The sequence below is a fragment of the Pongo abelii genome, chromosome 7, assembly GCF_028885655.2.
Source record: "Pongo abelii isolate AG06213 chromosome 7, NHGRI_mPonAbe1-v2.0_pri, whole genome shotgun sequence".
Taxonomy (NCBI): Eukaryota; Metazoa; Chordata; class Mammalia; order Primates; family Hominidae; genus Pongo; species Pongo abelii.
In genome coordinates, this window is record NC_071992.2 from 151109033 (window position 1) to 151129744 (window position 20712).

Genomic DNA, 20712 nt, shown 5'->3' on the forward strand with positions numbered 1-20712 from the left:
GGAAATCGCTTGTTATTTCCTGTAATGCTCACAGTGAGCAATACTGCGAGGAATGCAAGTCTTGGTCTCCCCAGCCCACAGCCAGCGTCATGGTTAGAGGGACATTTCAAATGATTAATTACAACTAAGAAAAGTAGCTACACGGAGAAGGGGACTTTGCTGTGTTTGTTATAATTTACTACAGCAATTCATTTCGGGGAGCAACAGCTGGAAAATAGCAGTACGCCAGATGTAAGTGATACCAACCCACCCCAGACCACATACTTAATGAGCATGCCCACTGCACAGGTTGGCAGCAGGTCCAGAACCAGGGAACAGCGGACCACCAGGTAAGAGGCAGACTGTCTTTCAGCAAAACAACACTGGGAGTTACTGTCAGGCAGAAAGCACAGACCTTCATCGATGGGAGGGCGACATATACGTGCTAACATCACCCTCCAGTGGCCCGTCAGGGCACTACATCTGACTAGGCCATAATTTTAAAAAACATGGCTAGTATTTACTGCTTGCCTAACTCTCGGCTGGTGCCTTCCCCGACACCCCCACTTAACCTTCACATTAACCCAGTAAGTGAGGGGCTGCTTTTCCCATCTTAAGATGAGTTAACTGGCCCAGGTAGGGGATTACAAGGTGATACAGCAGGTGGGCACACAGCAGGGCTACAACCAAAACACACATCCTTGGCCCAGGACCAGACCCCGCTGCCCTTCCTAGGTGGAGTCGCTGCTGTTGCTGCTGGTCCCCAGAGTTGGTGCAGCTGCCCTGACAGCTCAGGTGCCCTGGCCAGCCCCAGCAGGAAACTCAGACCAACTCTGACCACAGATTGGCCGCCACCTGGCCAATTCTCAACCTGAGTAAGTTATTTTCAACTCTTACGGGGCTTTCCCGTGTATGCCCACATTTCTATGTGACAGAAATGACATGGAGAGGAATAAGCCTAACCCAGGGTCCAGGTGGCATGCTTCCAGTGACATGGCTACAAGGAAGGCACAACCACCCTGCCCTGAGTCCTGGTTATCCGGGGTTGGGGGCTGGGACCAGAGCCTTCTGGGGTGCAGGGGAGTTCTGCTTCCAGATGTGATACTGGTTACTCACTGGTTATGCAGTGATTTCAGTTTGCAAACATTCACTAAGCTGTTTATCCTATGCATACTTCTCTACATGTATGTTACACGTTAATCTAAGAAAATGTGAACAGCAAATTTTAAAGGAAAAGATATAGAAAAAAAAAACAATATTCTGATTCACAAGTGAACCTCTCATTTAAAACAACATAGATCGGAACACTATTTTGGCCCTCGTAGCTGTGTGACCCCGCGCACACATAGTTGGCCTCTCTGAGCTTCAGTTTCCTTCTGCACAGGGCTGTAGAGAGGAGGGCAGGACATCACGAAGACGATGTGCCTAGCTTAGTGCCTGGCCCCTCAGAGGCACCATTCTACATGAAGCATCATGAGGGGTACCCGCCTGGTCAGGAGCCCAGGCCTCCCAGCTCCTAAGTGGCTCTCACACTTCCAATGGATGGATTTTGCATACGTCTCTGAATTTCTTTATCCCTCATTGTCTCTTCTGAAAGAGGAGCAGCCAAAATTAAAAGTGGCCTTGGAGTGTTTGAAAGTGGAACCTAGTCTTCAAGCCCTATGCAGAGGCTAACGTGCAGAGAGACAGAGACAGCATCTTGAACCAAAGCAAGGGTGTGGGGCAGACTCACCAGCACTCACCTCCCCTCTACCCTGCAGGGACACAATATGAACCAACCCTCCTGCCTCCTGCTGCTCCCCTGCCCATAAATCATCTCCAAGGTGCCTCCCTTCCAGCTCTGATGCTCAGTGGGCTGAAGCTCCAATAAATGCACACCCTTAATTTGTGAAATGATTATCACGCATCTCATAAAATGCTGATGAACATGCCAACTCCCATAGCTCACACAGTTAACGTGTTTATTAAACGCAAGAGCGAAATCTCGTCGGTGTTTCTTTGCTGAAGCTGGATTAACAAAATAAAATGAGAAATACTCAGCATCAGCTATAATTAAGGCTGGGCCAACAGTTGCATTATAATTTTATGCATACACATCTCTTCCATGTTGAAACTTGGCATAAATTCTTTTAAGTTATTTTTAAGCACTCTCAAAATGAGAGCCCCTGGGCAATGGAATATATTCACATTTAACACAATAATCATAGCTTTAAAATGTGGCCCTCAGGAAAGCACCACAAATCATTTTACATAAACAGGAACAGCCCCCCATCCTGAGAGCAGATGTGTGGGAAGCGCTGAGGGTACAGGAACACCCCCTGTCCCGCTGCAGACCCTGGACAGCACAGCTCCCCATTTGCAAACTGACGAGGTGGCCCTGAAGAGCTGCCTACCCACAGCTCTCATGTGATGCCTCTAAGTAACCAAGTCTCTGTGGTCATTTCCACATCAAAAGTAAAAGGAGCAAAATTCTCTCCCATTTTCTAGCATATTGGGGAGAAACAGCGATGCCCATCACCACCGCACGTCCGGGTTGACAGCTGTCGGTCTGCGCTACTTTAGTGTATTTCTGTTCCTCCGTGGGGCCGGCCTGCCTCTCGCCTTGTTTCTGAAGTAAAGGGCTGCCTGAAAGCCAGCCTCAGCACTGAGCTCAGGTCAGAAGCCCTGGGTTCAAACCCCATGGCATCAGCCACTTCAGTGTGACTGGAGCCACCATTCCCTTCCTGAATCTGGGAGTCAGCTCAAAAATGGAGATAACCACAGTTGCCCTGGTAAGATTGATGGGCGGTGGGGGGGATCTTGTGGTGGGGGTGTTATGTAGGGGAATACTGGGAAAAGGGCTTTGTAGACTGCTAAAGATGGTGTCGATGCTGAAGAGAACAGAGAATTTTTTAAATCCAGAAATGTTCAGCTGGATAGCTAAAGCTACCTACTGGGTCCCTAGTTGCTTCTGCTGTCCTCTAACACACATCTATACAAATACACATACACACACATAAAACATACACATGCGCACACATGCACCCACAAAACGTGTGTGTACATGCACAAATGCACATACAGCACACATGCGCACACAAACATACACACACTTTCTTTAGGGAAACCAAGGACACAGGCCAATTCAGAAGCTTTTTGAGAGACAATATAAACAACACAGCAACAATAATGACAGAAAGTAGAAATCAGGGATCCAAATCCCAAGAACTGAGAAGAGAAAGAGCCACAAGGAAGGGGAGAAGGAAGGTGGAGGAAACAAAAGGAAGAAAAGGAGCCAGGACTTGGGTTTCCAGAGTTTGAGCCACAGCAGGTGCTTGGAGGAGCTGTCAGGAGCCCTGGGAGGGAGCAGGGAATTGCCACCCAGTTCCAGCTCTGGAAAGACAACACTCATTCAGGGTCCCACATGCCACCTTCGACCTCCACCCTCTCCCTCAGGGGCCTCAAATTCTATCCGCATTTTCTATCCCATCTCATCCTCAACCCATCAAGACAAGGAAGAGACCAAATAAGAGCTTGCTGCAGCCTCAGGGAACCGAGAGCTGCAGGAGGTGGGATTCAACCCATTTGTTCATTAGACACGTCCAGCCATGGTTTCCTCACTCTGCTTCCTGGGGTTTTCAAGATGCAGGAGTTTATTCCAGTGAAGCACAGTGCCTGGCACACAGCAGATGAAGGTGCCGCCTGCCCTTTTCCCTGTTTCTGCAGTTTACCAACATCACACTGAGGTAGAAGGCAGGCAGGATTCAACTCCAGACCTGACTGAAGACTGGCCAGAACTGGGAAGAGGGGCCTAAAGCACCTCTCACTGCCCATCACAATACACGCCCACCAGAGCGTAACAGTTTACCATTGCAATGGCAACACCCAAAAGCTACTGCCCCTTGCCATGGCAACACCAGAAGTTACCACCCACTTTCTAGCTATTTCTGAATAACCTGCCCCTTAATTAGCACGTCATTGAAAGTGGGCATAAATTTGGCTGCAAAGCACTGCTACTCTTGGCGCTCTGCCTGCGGGGTAGCCCTGCTCCACAGGAGCGGTAACACTGTCACTGCCTCAATAAAGCTGTTTTCTACTACCACCAGCAGCTCACTCTTGAATTCCCTCCTGAGTGAAGCCAAGAACCTGCCCTGCATCAACGCCATGGTGGGTGAGAATTCCTGCCAGACAAAACCCAAGTCCTTAGAAATGCTGACTCTACCCAGCCTCCCTCCCCTAATTCAGGGATGTTTTAATTCAACGAAGATGTCATTCGCATATTACGATACACAGCAGAGGGAGCCATGAAAGACAAAAACAAGTAGAATTTCCAGTGGTCAAGGTATTCAATCCAGGTGAAACAGTCTTGAAAACAATATATAAGGCCGAACTCAGTCAACAGCTACTTTTTTCTTAAAAGGTGCTAGGCACTGTTCCTGGAGATGGCCCCCGCCAGGGACACCTCCTAGAGTGGAGGACACAGGCAGATGTGTGACTCTGCACAAGGACACGCACTCCAGCCCAGACCTGTGAAAGCACGGGGCAAGAGGCTGGATGCTTTGTCCACGCCAGTGCTGTCCAACAGATACACAGCATGGCCACTGATGTCATTTAAAATTTTCTAGTAGCCACATTAAAATAAAAATAATCAGGAAAAAATAATTTTAATGATGTTTTCTTTAACCCAGTATATCCAAAATAGAATCATTTAACTTATAATCCATTTTCAAAGATCAATGAGAAATTTTAAATTTTTTGTACTAAGTTTTCAATAGCCAATGTGTTATTTTTCACCTACAGCACATCAAAGTTTGGACTAGGCACGAACCCAGTATTCACATTATTTCCAGAATACCAGGCAACTTTTTCCCTGCAGACGAGAGAAATGTAGTACACAGGTTCTACTCCCTGACCTCCAGCTGGGTAGGAGAAGGCTTCCACCACCCCCAAACTCTTTGAGATTCACTGAGTTAGGAAAATTGAGACAAAGAATTAGCAGACTTAGAACCTGCAGACCAAGTCCCTGTCCGCACTGTTACAGGAGAGGTAGATGACGGATGAACATTTTCATTTATTATTGTCACAGGTTTAAAAGCTGACTGTGTGCTCAGGGATCCTGAGGTCCTGATCAAGGAGATAAAATAACAGGCTGGGCAGGAACTGGAGGCAGATGTGGAAAACATACAAATTCAATTCCAAATGTCCACTTTATGAAAGTCTGAGACTGGCCTCAGTTATATTGGCCTCAGTTACATAAGTTATATAAAATGTTTTGATTTTCAAATTAAATCCTGAAGAAAGAACTTCCCCTTAGTATTTACATGTGTCTAGGGTCTTTTCAAATTCCAGAATAGAGCTTTAAATTTAAGGAAGGAGAGCCACTGGGAAAAGAAGAATTCTCCAAACCATCCCCTCAACCCATCCCCAGCCTACCAAAATGATCTGGCCCATTTTTCCTGGTAACCAAAATATAAAATAAATATTTAATGTATTCTCCAAATATCTGGGCTGTTCAGTTTTTATTAGGAGAAAAAAAGCAGAATTCTTTTAATTTACGTGCATTGGCCTCATAATTCAATACTAAATGAATGCCTGACATCTGTCACTCACCATGCTAGGTGCAATCAGAAATAAGGAAGACACAGACTCTTCCCTCCAGGAACATAAATAAGCAATTCCATTTTGTTCATGAGAATAATTTTACATGACTGTGGTGTTATTTATAATCTAGTTTTGTAGACTCTTGCTGTTGGAAAGGACAGAGTATCCAAGTCCAGCTTCCCAGCCTGTGTCTAAACAAGGTCAGAAAGTCCTACCTGGCCCTGCCCTCGATGCAGAGGCATCACTGTGGGCAGCTGCCACCTGTGTTTACACCACTGGGAGCCTCAGAAAGGCTGCCCTCCTTTTCCCTCACCACGCTAGGCTAGTACAGCCTCAGGGTGTCCCTGGCAAGGCCAGTCCCTCCCATAGCCAAGTGCTGTAAGCATCTGAACAAGCTATCCAGTGGCCCTGGGTCTTCTCTCCTGCAGGCCTGGCATCCTGGCCCTTCAGCCTCATGCTCAGGCGGGGCCCGCACTGTCGTGGTGGCCAGGAGGCCAGTCTCCGCTGCAGCGGGCGCCTCCACAGACAGTGTCTCCCAAGCCACCTGTAGCAGGTCCATTCACACACATGTCCCCTAGGGGGCGATAAAAGACAAACGAGAACTCTGGCCACAGGGCAGCTTGTTCTGGCCTGCAGGCTTGCAATTTTGCAAGGTGAGGAGGACGCGTAAGCAAGCACCTGCTCGCTGGTTTTCAGACTTTTTATTAATTCAGGAACCTCATTCTTCAAGTCTCAGCTCCATCCTAGCTTTCTCAGAGAGATTTTTCGTAAATCCCCTTCAATATTAATGAGGTCTCTGGTACTCCCTCCTGCTTATTTGCCTTGTAGTATGACCACGATTTGTAATCATGTATTTAATGCCATGCTTACTGGTTTAACCTGTCTCCCTCAATAGATTGTAAGCTCCAAAATCATCAATATCATTTAGTTCAAAATATAGTTAAGTGCTTTAAAAGATCCATGTTAACGCTATAAAAGATATTTACCTGCATTTCCTTTATCATGAAGACCAGAACATTTCCAGAACATTTCTTCACTTAAGAATCCCTGAGAATAATCTGAACTAACTCAACTAACTGAACCCTCCTGGGTTCAAGCGATTCTCCTGCCTCAGCCTCCCAAGTAGCTGGGATTATAGGCATGCGCCACCACACCTGGCTAATTTTGTACTTTAGTAGAGACACGGTTTCTCCATGTTAGTCAGGCTGGTCTTGAACTCCCGACCTCAGGTGATCCACCCACCTCAGTCTCCCAAAGTGCTGAGATTACAGACGTAAGCCACCATGCCCAGCCTGAACTAAGTCATTCTTAACTCTCATTTCCTAGAAAAAGAAGATGGTGTGCCAAGGAAGAAAGATCAGGCTCAAGGTGGGAAAGCCCCCAGTCCAATCCCCAGCAGAGGAGAAAATACAACTTCTCTGACCCTCTGACTCTTCATCTATAAAATGGGAATAAATGCAAATCAGAATGGTGGTTTGAAGGAAGAGAAACCAGAACCAAGACAAAGCACTGGAAGAAAGACTCTCGCTGAAGGGTTTGGTCCAGGTGCTGACACCAGAATCCAGGTGTCAGCAGGTGCGCCCCAGCCCTACCCTCAATGGGGTAAGTCCCTTCAGGGCCACGGCCACCCAGGACTTCTACTCCTTCCTGGAAACTTACACCCTCAGCCCTCTGCCATTCTCTGTTCATGCCCCACAAACAAAAAGAAGTGAAACTCAGTCCTTTCACTGAAATATGCTCACCTCCAAAATTCACCTAGTCAAAGGATGAAAGTAAATACAATAAACAAGTATGGGAGGAAATCTTAAAACAAAATACAAACAAACAAATGAACAAAACCATACTTTAAATGAATAACCATAATTGCACTGAAATAGGAGACGATCAACCCAAGTAACTTTGGAAGCCGCTGTTTACACCAGATGCCTCGGGCTAAAGAGAAGAAGAGCTCTAATTAAATACTGAACTCTAGGTAGCGGGCTTCTTTTTCACAAAGACATGGTTTCCTGATTCTGAAACTATTTTTAGTATAGTCCGGGACTAAGCAAATAAGTAACTACATTATGGATAGTGAGATCCAGATTTTTCTTTGTCAGAGAAGGAAATTATCAATATGGAAAGGAGATAGGATAGAATACACTGTGTTGTTGAATTGCAACTGGAAAAATCCATGTGAACTCAATGATTTTTAAGAGGGAAATACAGATTGTGTAGGTGTGTCTTGAGTTTAGATACATGTATGTCTCGTGTACGTACATACATACCTCTGTTTCCTAGCTGTGTTTCTGAGAGGGTGAAGAGGCAATGACACCCAGCTCACCTAGTTCCCAGATCTCCGTTTCTAAATGCCACTCTCCACTAAAAGAAACCAGGTCTCCTTGTAGAAATAGTTGATTCCAGAGCTGGAACAGGGAAAGCACAAAATGAGCCCAGAATATCTTGTACCAGAAAGTAAGGAAGTCCTCACAAAAGCGGGGGCACGCTGAAGGAACACAAAGGCCCACTTTAACACAACTGGCCAAATATGGGGCAATCTGAGCACCAAATTAAACAATGAGAAAAGATTACAGACCAGTGACTAAAATAAGCATTCCTGAGTCTACACAAATATAAATAAACGAAAAGAGAATGTTCTTGCTTACTCAGACAACTAGTAAAACAAAATGGTAACAATGTGAGGTACGGCTATGTGAATTAGCTGACTGTGATAATCATTTCACAATGTATGCCTGTATCAAAGCATCACATTGTGTACCTTACTTACATACAATTTTTGTTAATTATACCTCAATAAAACGGGGCGGACGGGGGGGTGGGAGAAGACAACTAGTAAATGCGGAAGAAATGACGGAATTAGACACCCATCACGTAGCAGCCATCCTGATGCTAACCGACTCTGGCAAGAATCATCAATGGGTGCTGAAACTACTGAATGAAGAAAGTCCTTGGAGTGACGAGTAGCAGGATAAACACACAGTCTCAAATAGCTCACCACAAGGCATTTCATTACAAAGGGGAAATACGGTAACTTTAAAGTGAGGAAACCTGACCTCCTCAAATATGTGGCATCACCAGTAATGGGACAAATCATGATCACATGCCTCCTGCTATGGTGTGCTGAGAATGCAGCATTATTTCTGCATAATTCCTGCCCAGAAATGCAGAATTTAAATCCACTCACGAGGAAGCATTACACACAGCCAAAGGGAGGTGGAGTCTACAAAATAACTGGCCCATACTCCACAAAAATATCAATGTCGTGGAACACAAGGCCAGAGGCAGCGCTCCACATTCAGAGTGAAGAGACATGACGCTGGAACGCAGGGCGCGGCTGAGGTGTCCTTCTACCATAAAAATGACGCTGAAATGAGGCGCGCAGCTGAGGTGTCCTTCCGCTATAAAGGGTGTCGCTGGGACAATCAGTGACATCTCAAGAGGCACGCTACACTGATGCTGTTTCTCACTTTGATAACTGAAATGTGGTTATGTGGGAGAATGTCCTTATGTTTAGGAAATAAATACTGAAGATACTTAGGAATAGGCAAAGAGGCATCAGCTCTGCAACTTTATCCCAAATGGCTGAGACAGAGGACAAAGCAATGTAGTAAAATACTAACACTCAGGAGACTGAGTGAAGGGCATATGAAAAGTTTTTGTACCACTCTCTCCATTTTTCTGTAAGTATAAATTATGTCATAATAACAGGTTAAATGAGAACAAACCCTACATCCAACATGCCTTCGGTATTTGAGCATCTCAAGGAGAGATCAACACACAACAGGCTCCATTCAGCCATCCTCCTAGTTCATTTGCCCCTCCTTCCCATCGCTGGATCTTCCCTGCCTCTCTAAAGGCTCCAGAAGCTCCAGATCCATGCTCTTTTCCTTGCAGAAACTTCAGCTCTCGCCTGTTCCTGTGCCCCCTCCCCACTGGAATACTCAAATCAAGTTGGCTCAAAGAATAAAAGGTGTCCATGTAACCAAAGCCTTCCTCCCTAGAAGACATTCGGAGTATTAAATAGAAAAAGCAATCAAATCCATTACCGTAGTTATCACTATAACTACAATTCCCTAAATGTTGCCTCATTATATATCTAAGGTCTTCATTTTTTAAAGTTGGAAAATTAGTTCTCAAAAGACATCTCCACATTGAAAAAAAACACGAAAATGAAGTCACCTGGGAAAGGGAGGATTCTCATGCCCACAGCAGGATGGTCACGCCGCAAACTGATGGGCCTCAGGGCTTCAGGGGAGGGAGCCAGGCAGGGAGAACCCAGGAGAAGGCAGTGGCCAGAGGAGGACGAACCAGCCACAGCCCAGGCTGCAGTGGAGGAGCTCACTCCAGACCCAGGGTAACGGGGTTGCATCCACATCCTCCCCGGGAGGCACCCCGGCCAGGAAGGCCCTCACAGACGCTCTGAGAAGTGAGAAGCCTCGGTTCTGCTTCCAGTAGGGCCCCTGGCCATGCTCTTGAGCAAATCCCACACTACTTGTTCTCTCCATCTTTGTCTCTGAAAGGCAAGAGCCACTCCCCGGCTGCCAGGCCCGGGCCCTCCGTCCTTAACTAAGGATGCGCCGCCCCCAGGCCCGGCCATCTCCAACCAAAGAGGCGACACCCTCCAGGCCTGGCCACCTTAACCAAGGTGGCGCCAGCCCCCAGGCCTGGGCCATCTCTAACAAAGGCGGCACCGCCCCCCCAGGCCCTGCCTGCATCTCTAACCAAGGAAGCACCCTCACCCCCAGGCCCAGGTGGCATCTCTAACCAGGGAAGCACTGCCCCCAGGCCCTGCCCGCATCTCTAACCAAGATGGCGCCACTCCCCAAGCCTGGGCCATCTCTAACAAAGGTAGCACTGCCCCCAGGCCCTGCCTGCGTCTCTAACCAAGGAAGCACCACCACCCCCAGGGCCAGGCGGCATCTCTAACCAGAGAAGCACTGCCCCCAGGCCCTGCCCGCATCTCTAACCAAGATGGCGCCACCCCCCAGGCCTGGGCCATCTCTAACAAAGGTGGCACCGCCCCCCCAGGCCCAAGCAGCATCTCTAACCAAGGAAGCGCTGCCCCCAGGCCCTACCCGCATCTCTAACCAAGGTGGCACCACCCCCTTGGTCTTGGCCATCTCTAACAAAGGCGGCACCACCCCCCAGGCCCTGCCTGTGTCTCTAATCAAGGAGGCGCCACCCCCAGGCCCTGTCTGCGTCTCTAAACAAGGAGGCACCACCACCCCCAGGCCCAGGCGGCATCTCTAACCAAGGAGGTACTGCCCCCAGGCCCTACCCGCATCTCTAACCAAGGAGGAGCCCATCCGCAGGCTCAAGTCCCATCTCTAACGAATGAGGTGCCACCCTCTAGAAACCCAGGTCTTTAACGAAGGAGGCGCCATCCCCAGGCCCTGCCTGCATCTCTAACCAAGGAGGCACCACCCACCCCCAGGCCCAGGCGGCATCGCTAACCAAGGAGGCACTGCCCCCAGGCCCTACCCGCATCTCTAACCAAGAAGGAGCCCAACCACAGGCCCAAGTCCCATCTCTAACAAATGAGGTGCCACCCCCCAGACGCCCAAGTCTCTAACCAAGGAGGCGCCACCCCCAGGCTCTGCCTGTGTCTCTAACTAAGGAGGAGCTGCCCCCAGGCCCTGCCCGCATCTCTAACCAAACAGGCACCACCCTAAGGCCCTGGCCCCATCTCTAACCAAGGAGGTGCCACCCCCAGGCCCTGGCCCCATCTCTAACCAAGGAGGTGCCATCCCCAGGCACAGGCCATCTCTAAACAAGGAGGCCCAGGCCCAGGCCGCATCTCTAGCCAACCAAGGCAGCCCCTGAGTCCCGGGCCACCCTGCGAAGCAGCACGGCGTTCCTGCCAGGAGTTGCTATAGGCGACCAGGAGTGGAGAACAGCCGAGACATCTCTGAAGCCACCGAGGAATCAATAGGAAAGTTCAGAGTGGAAACTCGCCTCGGGAGAATTACCTCGTAAACTTCCACCAAGGGCAGAGTAGGAGGGATGCTGGGCGCCTCCGCCGCTTCCCACGGAGCATGCAGAGGTGAGGCCACCGCCTCTCCATCTACACCCTTCCTTCTCAGACTCCCGCACTCTCCCAGGAAGCCCTACCATCCTAGTTATCCCTGGCTGGCGCCACCCACCCGCGCTTCTCTCCAATACGGCCACAGCTCTGCCCAGGTGGGACATGGCATCCTGCCGCCACAGAGGCTCTGATTGGCCCAGAATGAGCACATGACACCACCCATAGACCAACCAGCACTCCGAGGGGGTGTGGCCTGAGGCTGGTAGCCGCCCCCGCCCAGCAGGGGGCCCTCCTAGGGCTCTGGGAGCCGGCTCCAGTCCCAGGAGGCTGCAGGCGAGAAGCGCCCGGCGAAAACTTGGACTCTACGTTATCTCTCTCAGGCACATTAAAGGTTCTGAGCTGCCATCAGTCAGGAAACTCATCCAACAATTTTTTTTTTTTTTTGGAGACGAGTCTCGCTGTGTCACCCAGGCTGGAGTGCAGTGGCGCGATTTTGGCTCACTGCAACCTCCGCCCGCCAGGTTCAAGCAATCCTCCCACCTCAGCCTCCAGAGTAGCTGGGATTACAGGTGCCCGCCGCCACATCTGGCTAACTGTTTTGGTTTGTTTTTGGTTTTGTTTTGTTTTGAGACGGAGTCTCGCTCCGTTGGTCTCCCTCTGTCACCCAGGCTGGAGTGCAGTGGCACGATCTCGGCTTACTGCAACCTCCGCCTCCCTGATTCAAGCAATTCTCCGCCTCAGCCTCCCGAGTACCTGGGATTACGGGCACCTGCCACCATGCCCGGCTAATTTTTGTATTTTTAGTAGAGACAGGATTTCACTATCTTGGCCAGGCTGGCATTGAACTCCTGACCTTGTGATCCGCCTGCCTCAGCCTCCCAAAGTGCTGGGATTACAGGTGTGAGCCACCGTGCCCGGCCTTTTTTTGTATTTTTAGTAGAGAAGGGGTTTCACCGGCCAGGCGCGGTGGCTCACGCCTGTAATCCCAACACTTTGGGAGGCCGAGGTGGGCGGATCACGAAATCAGGAGATCCAGACCATCCTGGCTAACACGGTGAAACCCCGTCTCTACTAAAAATACAAAAAATTAGCCAGGCGTGGTAGCGGGCGCCTGTACTCCCAGCTACTCAGGAGGCTGAGGCAGGAGAATGGCGTGAACCTGGAAGGCGGAGCTTGCAGTGAGCCGAGATCGCGCCACTGCACTCCAGCCTGGTCGACAGAGCGAGACTCCATCTCAAAAAACTAAAAACTAAAAAAAAAAAAAAAAAAAAAAAAAAAAGAAGGGGTTTCACCATGTTGGCCAGGCTGATCTCAAATTCCTGGGCTCAAGTGATCCGCCTGCCTCAGCCTCCCAAAGTGCTGGGATTACAGGCGTGAGCCACCGCACCCAGCCAGTACAACAATATTTAACATGCCCAGTGCTGAGCAACAGACCCCTATGTCACATAGTCCCTCCTACCTGCTCAGACTGCACACAGAGCACACTCCAAAAGCCCTGGGATAAGGGAGCCACCACGGCTGGTCAGGAACATGCAGAAGGATGATCCAACTGGAGCCGGGCACGGTGGCTCAGGCCTGTAATCCTAGCACTTTGGGAAGCTGAGGTGAGTGGATTACCTGAGGTCAGGAGTTCGGGACCAGCCTGGCCAACACGGCAAAACCCCGTCTCTATTAAACATACAAAAAAAATTAGCTGTGCATGGTGGCAGTTGCCTGTAGTCCCAGCTACTCTGGAGGCTGAGGCAGGAGAATCGCTTGAACCCAGGAGGTGGAGCTGAGTGAGCTGAGATCATGCCACTTCACTCCAGCCTGGGTGAAGGAGAGAGACTCCATCTCAAAAAAAAAAAAAAAAAAGAATGACCTAAATAATAGCAGCAGGAGAAGGAAGCAAGGGAAGGCAGAAGAGATAGACAGCGTGACCAGGAGAGGCAGCGGGGGAACCTGACAGCACAGGACAGCCAACTAACTATTCAGACACTCCAGTAGGCTTGCTAAGGAATTCCGAACTAAAATAATAAGACCAATAATAAAGAATGCCCTGATCAAATCTACGTTCCTTGCATCCAAGAATTCCAAACACCATGCCCCACCCAAATCGCTCATGCCCTGAGCCCCTCTTCCCTGGGACATTCTGGTAGAAGTGTCAGAAGGTCAGGTGAACCGTCAAAGCCACTGTGTCCCAAGGAGGAACTCTCCTCCCACTCAACAGAACCAGCCTCCCAGACACCCCCAGGGATCCAGGGCACAGCACCCTCCTAGCCACCCTCTCACCTTTGACTCCTCCCCTGGAAGGGCACCAAGAAGCAGTCACCAAATTCCATCAATGTTCCTGCCTACCTGATATCTAGCCATCAGTTCCCATCACCAAAACTCTTTTCCCCATTCAAGCCCTTCTGTGGGCATTTCTTACATAGTCTTCCTAGTAGAGAGCAAAGACCAAAGAAAATTAAAAAGGAAAAGTACAGAATGTTTTTCCTGATTACTTTGTCTTCTAAAAATTTAGAGCAGGAGGAAGAGAAGAAGAGGAGAGTGAGATCAACATTAAAAAGGCAAAATCAAAGCCTGGTGTTCCAGCGTACCTCGTATTTCTGCAACTATATCTCTATATTCCCACATTTCCCTAAAGTCCAGTGATCTTAATCATTGCACCCCCTCCCTGCATTGTGTAGGGAACTGAAGATAAAGCCAGGGTCCACACCTGAGAGCAGGTCAAACCCACCACAAGGGCAAACAGCAAATTCTGGCAGGAAAGGGTTAATAACCCCAAAGTATGAAGTGCTTCTATCAATCTCTAAGGAACAGTAAGGCCCAAAGAGGGAAAGGAACAGAGACATGAAAGCAATGACAATAGAGGAAATAAAAGGAGCTAATCCACGGCCTGCAGGTATAAAGACCTGTGCTTTGGGACCACACTGACCTGGGTGAATCTGGCTGCACTCCTAGTGAGGAGCGGACTCTGGGCCTTGACTCTGCCCTGCTAAGCCTGTTCCCTAATCTGTGTAATGGCAATAACAGCATCTGCCTCCCTGGGTCCTCATTAGATTAAATGAGGTAGGGTGGGAAGTGCTGACGGCCCAGGTGCTCAAGAAATGTGATGGAGTCCACTACTCAGTAGCCTGAAAAGAGCACAGTTTGGTTTGGGATTGGACAGCCCAAAGCTCAAATCCTGGCAGGACCACCTACCAGCATGTGACCAAACCTCTCTGCCCCTCCGTTTATTTGTCTGTAAATCAAAGATAATATCCCAACATGAGAGAATTGCAGTTACGCTGGCAGAGAACAATGGCTGGAGAGCACCTCACACAGCACTGGGACATGGTAGAAGCTATGATTGTAGATGACCTCTCTGGTGGTTAAGAACGTGAGTGCTGGAGCTTCATGCTGTCGGGATGGACAAGGCACCGGGGCAGGAGCCTCGGCTCAGGCAGAAGGCTGGCACGCACCCGTGGGGAGCTAAGTGTCATACAGGCAGCGGGGCCAAGGACAGCTACAAGTCCTGTGCATCGTCAGGCAGTGATACTCCCCAACAGACTTTGAAAAGCCGCAAGCTGCCTCTGATGGAGTCTTAGGCACTGAGTTCAACATGGGCTTGCTCAGCAAGAATTCTCAAGATCACCTCAAAAACACTTCCCGAGCACCAGCCAGTCCAGTGTGTACCTCACCTGATTTGGTTCTTCAGAGAATAAAATCCTCAGATGACATGTTTAGCTACAATTTTGTAGAAATGGAAACTGAGGCTCAAAGAAGTCACAAGAACTATCACATTGTGGGTCTAAAATGCAAAGCTAGGTCTCTGGGACTCCAACACAGTGCTATTTCTCAGAGCCCACATTTCTGAGGTGGGGGACCCCACAGACACCCAACTCAGCAAGAAGCCAGGCCAAGGAGAGTAGAGAAAGGCAGGCTAGATGGATGGGGAGTTGACCCTGCTGATGGAGGTAGAGACTCAGGACGTGGGCAGGGCCTTGCAAGCCAGAGGCTACTGGATGGCTCAGCCAGAGTGCTGGCACCCCCAGCAGGAGAGCAGCCGGCTGAGCACACTCCCCTCCCTCCACCCCGGTGCTCGGCAGCTCGGGCCTGACCCCTGTACAAAGAACGAGCAAGGACCTGGAGGTTCACTGTCGGACTGTGGGCTGTGATTGCCCCACCTCAGAGGAGCTCTGGCCAGTCCAGGGGGAGGCAGAGGCTGCGTACCTTGTCGGGCTCCCTCATGCTTCCCTGCCTTGCCCCCTGCTGTGTCCCCTTGGCCTGGTCACTCTGCTCAAACATCATCCTGTGGCCTTCCTGAGCCCCTCGCCCAGCCCAGGCAGAAGTGACTGGCAGTGACCATGTCACTGATCTCCCTACTCTACCTTGTACAAGCTTCTAGCACTGCCCAAGGGACCCTTGTACAAGTGAATAAGTTTAAATCGAGAGACAGGGTTGTGTCGCCATCACCACAGTCAAGACACAGACCAGTCCCAAGCGCCCCCACCAAGCTCCCGGTGCCTCTTCAGTCAGTGCCCTCACCCCCCACCCCCACGTAAATGTGTGTTTATGGTAAATACACATAAAATGTACCATCTTAACTATTTGTAGGTATACAGTTCAGTGGCATTAGATACATTCACATTGTTGTGCAACCATCTCGATCATCCATCACCAGAAATTTTTCATCTTACAAAACCGAAACTCTATGTCCATTAAACACTAACTCCGGATGCCTCCTCCCCCAGTTCCTGGCAACCACCATCCTACGTTCTGTCTCTTTGAATTTAACTACCTAGGAACCTCATGTAAGGGTAATCATTTGGTCATTGTCTTTTTGTGACTATCTTATTTCACTGTGCACAATGGCCTCAAGGTTCATCATGTGGTAGCCGGTGTCAGGTTTCCATCCTTTTTAAGGCTGAATAATACTCTATTCTATGTATACACTACATTTTGCTTAGCCTTTCATCCCTTGGTTTGTTTCCAAGTTTTAGCAATTATGAATAATGCTGTTATGAACATGGGTATACAAATATCTCTTTGAGACTCTGCTTTCAATTTTGGGAAATATATTCCAAGAAGTGAAGTTGCTGAATCACATGGTAATTCTATCTGTAATTTTTTGAGAAATTTCCATACTGTTTTCCACAGCAGCTGCACTGTTTTACATTCCAACAAACAGTGAACAAAGGTTCTAATTTCTCCCATCCTCAAAGTATGTTGTCTTTTGTGTCTGGCTTCTTTAACACGACCTTGAGATTAGTCCAGGTTGTTGCCTGCATCACTTTTTCATCCTTTTTCATTGCCAAGTAGTATTCCTCTGTATGGATATACCACAATTTGTTTAGCTATTCACCAGCTAATGAGCATTTGGGCTGGTTCCAGTTTGGGGCTCAATGTTCCCTCAAAAACGCATGTTGAAACTTAATCCCCAGTGTGGCAGTGTTGAGAGGTGGGGCCTTTAAGATGTGATTGGACCATGATGGCTCTGCTCTCATGAATGAATTAAAGAGTTAATGGATTAATGGGTTACCATGGGAGTAGAACTGGTGGCCTTATAAGAAGAGGAAGAGAGTCCTGATCATAGTACATTAGCAAACTCAGCCCCTAGCCATTGATACCCTGTGCCACCTTGGGACTCTTCAGAGAGTACCCACCCAGCAAGAAGGCCCTCACCAGATGCAGCCCCTCGACCTTGGCCTTCTCAACCTCCAGAACTATAAGAAATAAATTCCTTTCCTTATACATTACCCAACTTCAAGTATTCTCTTATAAGCAACAGAAATCAGACTAAGACAGGGCTATTACAAATAAAGCTGCTATGAACATGTGCATACCTGTCTTCTGATAGACATAGGTTTCATTTTTCTTGGAATAGGATTGCTACCTTTTATGGTAAGGTGATATGGTCTGGCTGTATTTCCACCCAAATTTCATCTTAAATTGTAGCTCCCATAATTCCCACATGTTGTGGGAGGAACCCAGTGGGAGATAAATTGAATCATGGGGGCTGTTTCCCCATACTGTTCTCGTGGTAGTTAATAAGTCTCATGAGACCTGATGGTTTCATAAGAGGTTTCCCTTTTCACTTGGTTCTCATTCTCTGTTGCCTACCCCCAAGTAAAACGTGCCTTTCACCTTCTGCCATGATTGTGAGGCCTCCATAGCCATGTGGAACTGTGAGTCCACTAAATCTCTTTTTTTTTTTTTTTGAGACAGGGTCTCACGCTGTCACCCAGGCTGAAGTACAGTGGCGCCATCTCGGCTCACTGCAAGCTCCGCCTCCCGGGTTCACGCCATTCTCCTGCCTCAGCCTCCCGAGTAGCTGGGACTACAGGCGCCCGCCACCACGCCCAGCTAATTTTTTGTATTTTTAGTAGAGACAGGGTTTCACCATGTTAGCCAGGATGGTCTCAATCTCCTGACCTCATGATCCACCCGCCTCGGCCTCCCAAAGTGCTGGGATTATAGGCGTGAGCCACCGCATCCAGCCTAAACCTCTTTTTCTTTATAAATTACCCAGTCTTGGGTATGTCTTTATCAGCAGCATGAAAGCAGACTAATATATAAGTGTACCCTCAACATTGTAAGAAGCCAGTAAACTATTTTCCAAAGTAGCTGTACCATTTTGCATTCCTACTAATGACGTATCAAAGTTCCAGCTGCTTCACATCCTTGGGATTGTCTTTTTAATTTTTCAGCACTTGGGATTGTCTTTTTAATTTTCACCATTCTAGTGGGTAGGTAGTAGTGTCTCATTGTGATTTTAATTTGCATTTTCCTAGGAACTAGTGATATTGAGCATCTTTTCATACATTTATTGACCATTTGTATACATTCTTCTATTAAAGTATCTTTCAAACCTTTTGCTCATTTTAATTAGCTTTGTCTGCCTTACAGACTATGAGTTCCTTCAGAACAGGTCTCAAGGACCCCTCAATGCCTAACTCCTGGGAGTACCATTCCCATAGACGATATGTGAGTAGTGCTGTGCAGCCACCTAACAGCTCATGCCTTGGCCATTGCATGCAGCCCAGACAGGGCCTCACACACAGCAGGCACTTCAGAGATGTTTATGGCCACATCAGCAAGCGCAGATGGCCAGTAGCACTAGGGAGAGATTGAGTGGGGCTGGACAGCCACAGGGACCAGCCTGAGCTTCTGTATCCTCACTTGGAAAGCAGAGATAATAAGCCCACCTTGCAGAGCTTTTGTGAAGAATAAACTAAAGAATGGGTATGAAGCACCTGACTGAGCAGGTCTACAGAAATGATAGTTATGACCAGACCCTATCTTATTCCCCTGCAACTACATGAGGGATTAGATCCAATCCCTCCTCATGCATTTAATTCTCCCAGATACTATTAAAAGTGATAAAATGTTCAGGGAAAGAAGGTGAAGACTGACAGAGGGAGAATGGAAGGGGAAGACAGGAGAGGGAAAGAAGGAAAAAACAGATGGTGGAAAAGAGTAAAGTCCCCTGCCATATGCCAGATATGTTCCCAATCCTCCTCTATGAAAACTCTAAGAGCACGCTACCAAATAGGTCTGTGGGGACCATTTTCATATAATATATAACATAGGAGGTGATGGTGACTCAAGATACTTGCCAAGGTCCTAGGGCTGTTAGACAGCAGGACCAGGACTTCCACCCAGTTCTGCTTCCCGCCAGGGCCCCTTTTCCCTGCATTACCTGAGCCTGGTTCCCTGTGGGGCTCTCTCCCCGAGGAAGGGTCTTCCCAAGGTACTTCCAGGAACCTGGCTAGCCCTGAACAAGCCCCTTGCACCAACTCAGAAACAAAAACAGGCAGAATTCAAAAGATGCTTCTCTCTACCACCACAGGAAGAAATTGAAGATTATAGACCCAGGGTTGCACATAGGAAACCTGCAGAGTTTTCATGTCCCTGAGCCTATTATGTTCACCATTCCTCTTTCCCTAGAAACAAACACAGATGGAATGACTGCAGGTCCCTAAGGTAAAAGCCAAGCCCTCACCAGTCCCAGGGACTTCCTCTCTGAACTATTTCTCTAAATCTGTCCCTTATCCCTACAGCCTGGACTGCACTAGGACAGCACCTAATGAAACTCTCCTGCCTGCACTTTTGTCCCTCCAAAAAGTGTTGTCTTGCTTATTCTTTATACTTCAAAAATCACTATAAAGCTATAGTAATCAAGGCAGTGTGGTACCGATAAAGAATAAACAAATAGAGCAATGGAACAGACCAGAAAGTTCAGGAGTGAACTGATGCATCATTTTCAAGAAAAGAGCCAAAGTATTTCAATGGAGGAAGAAAAGGTTCTTCTAACAAATAAGGCTAGAAAAACTGGATATCCACATGCAAGAAAAAAACGTTCTCCATCCCTACTTCATACCATACACAAACTTACTAGAGATAGACAGCCGACCTAACAAAAGCAGGAAATATAAACCTTTTAAAAAAAAAACAAAAAATCTTAGGAGATTTTCTTTGGACCTTAAAGTAGGAAAACATTTCTTAAGAGAAGATACAAAAAGCACTTCCTATAAATGTAAAAATAATGGCAAATAAAAATCCAATAAAATCACAAACTTCTGTTCATCAAAAGATAAAAGACAAATAGGTAAGCAGAAATTCGGAGAAAATATTCACAACATACACACACACACATATATATACAACAAAAGACAAATATCCAGAATATATAAAGAACTCTTACATTCCAGCAACAAAAAGACAATAAACCCTATTTATGTATTTACTTACCTATGTATTTATTTTTAGAGAAACTGTTTCACTGATGCCCAGGCTGGAGTGCAGTGGCATGTTCACAGCTCACTGCAGCCTTGAACTCCTGGGCTCAAGCGATCCTCCCACCTCAGCCTCCTGATTAGCTGGGACCAAAGGCATCCATCACCATGTCCAGCTTTTTTTTTTTTTTTTTGTAGAGGTGGCATCTCACTATGTTGTATGTTGCCAAGGATGATCTTGAACTCCTGGCCTCAAGCAATCCTCCCACCTCAGACTCCCAAAATGCTGAGATTGAAGGCACGAGCCACCACACTCAGCCCCCAATTTATTTTTTATTTTTTATTTTTTTTGAGACCAAGTCTTACTCTATTGCCTAGGCTAGAGTTCAGTGGTGCAATTTCAGCTCACTGCAACCTCCGCTCCCAGGTTCA

General features: G+C 48.0%; 1 protein-coding gene across 4 annotated transcripts in view; it reads right to left on the minus strand.

Moving 5' to 3' along the window:
• The window catches only part of ZFAT (zinc finger and AT-hook domain containing), a 234291-nt gene that overhangs the window by 206214 nt on the left and 7365 nt on the right, over positions 1-20712 (minus strand). Inside the window, exon 2 of one of the 4 annotated variants that reach the window (XM_024251401.3) lies at positions 7824-7961. The exons of the other annotated variants lie outside the window; for them this stretch is intronic. The gene's annotated coding sequence lies outside the window, so the exon portion shown is untranslated. The remainder of the gene's footprint in view (positions 1-7823; positions 7962-20712) is intronic. 4 annotated transcript variants of the gene reach the window in all.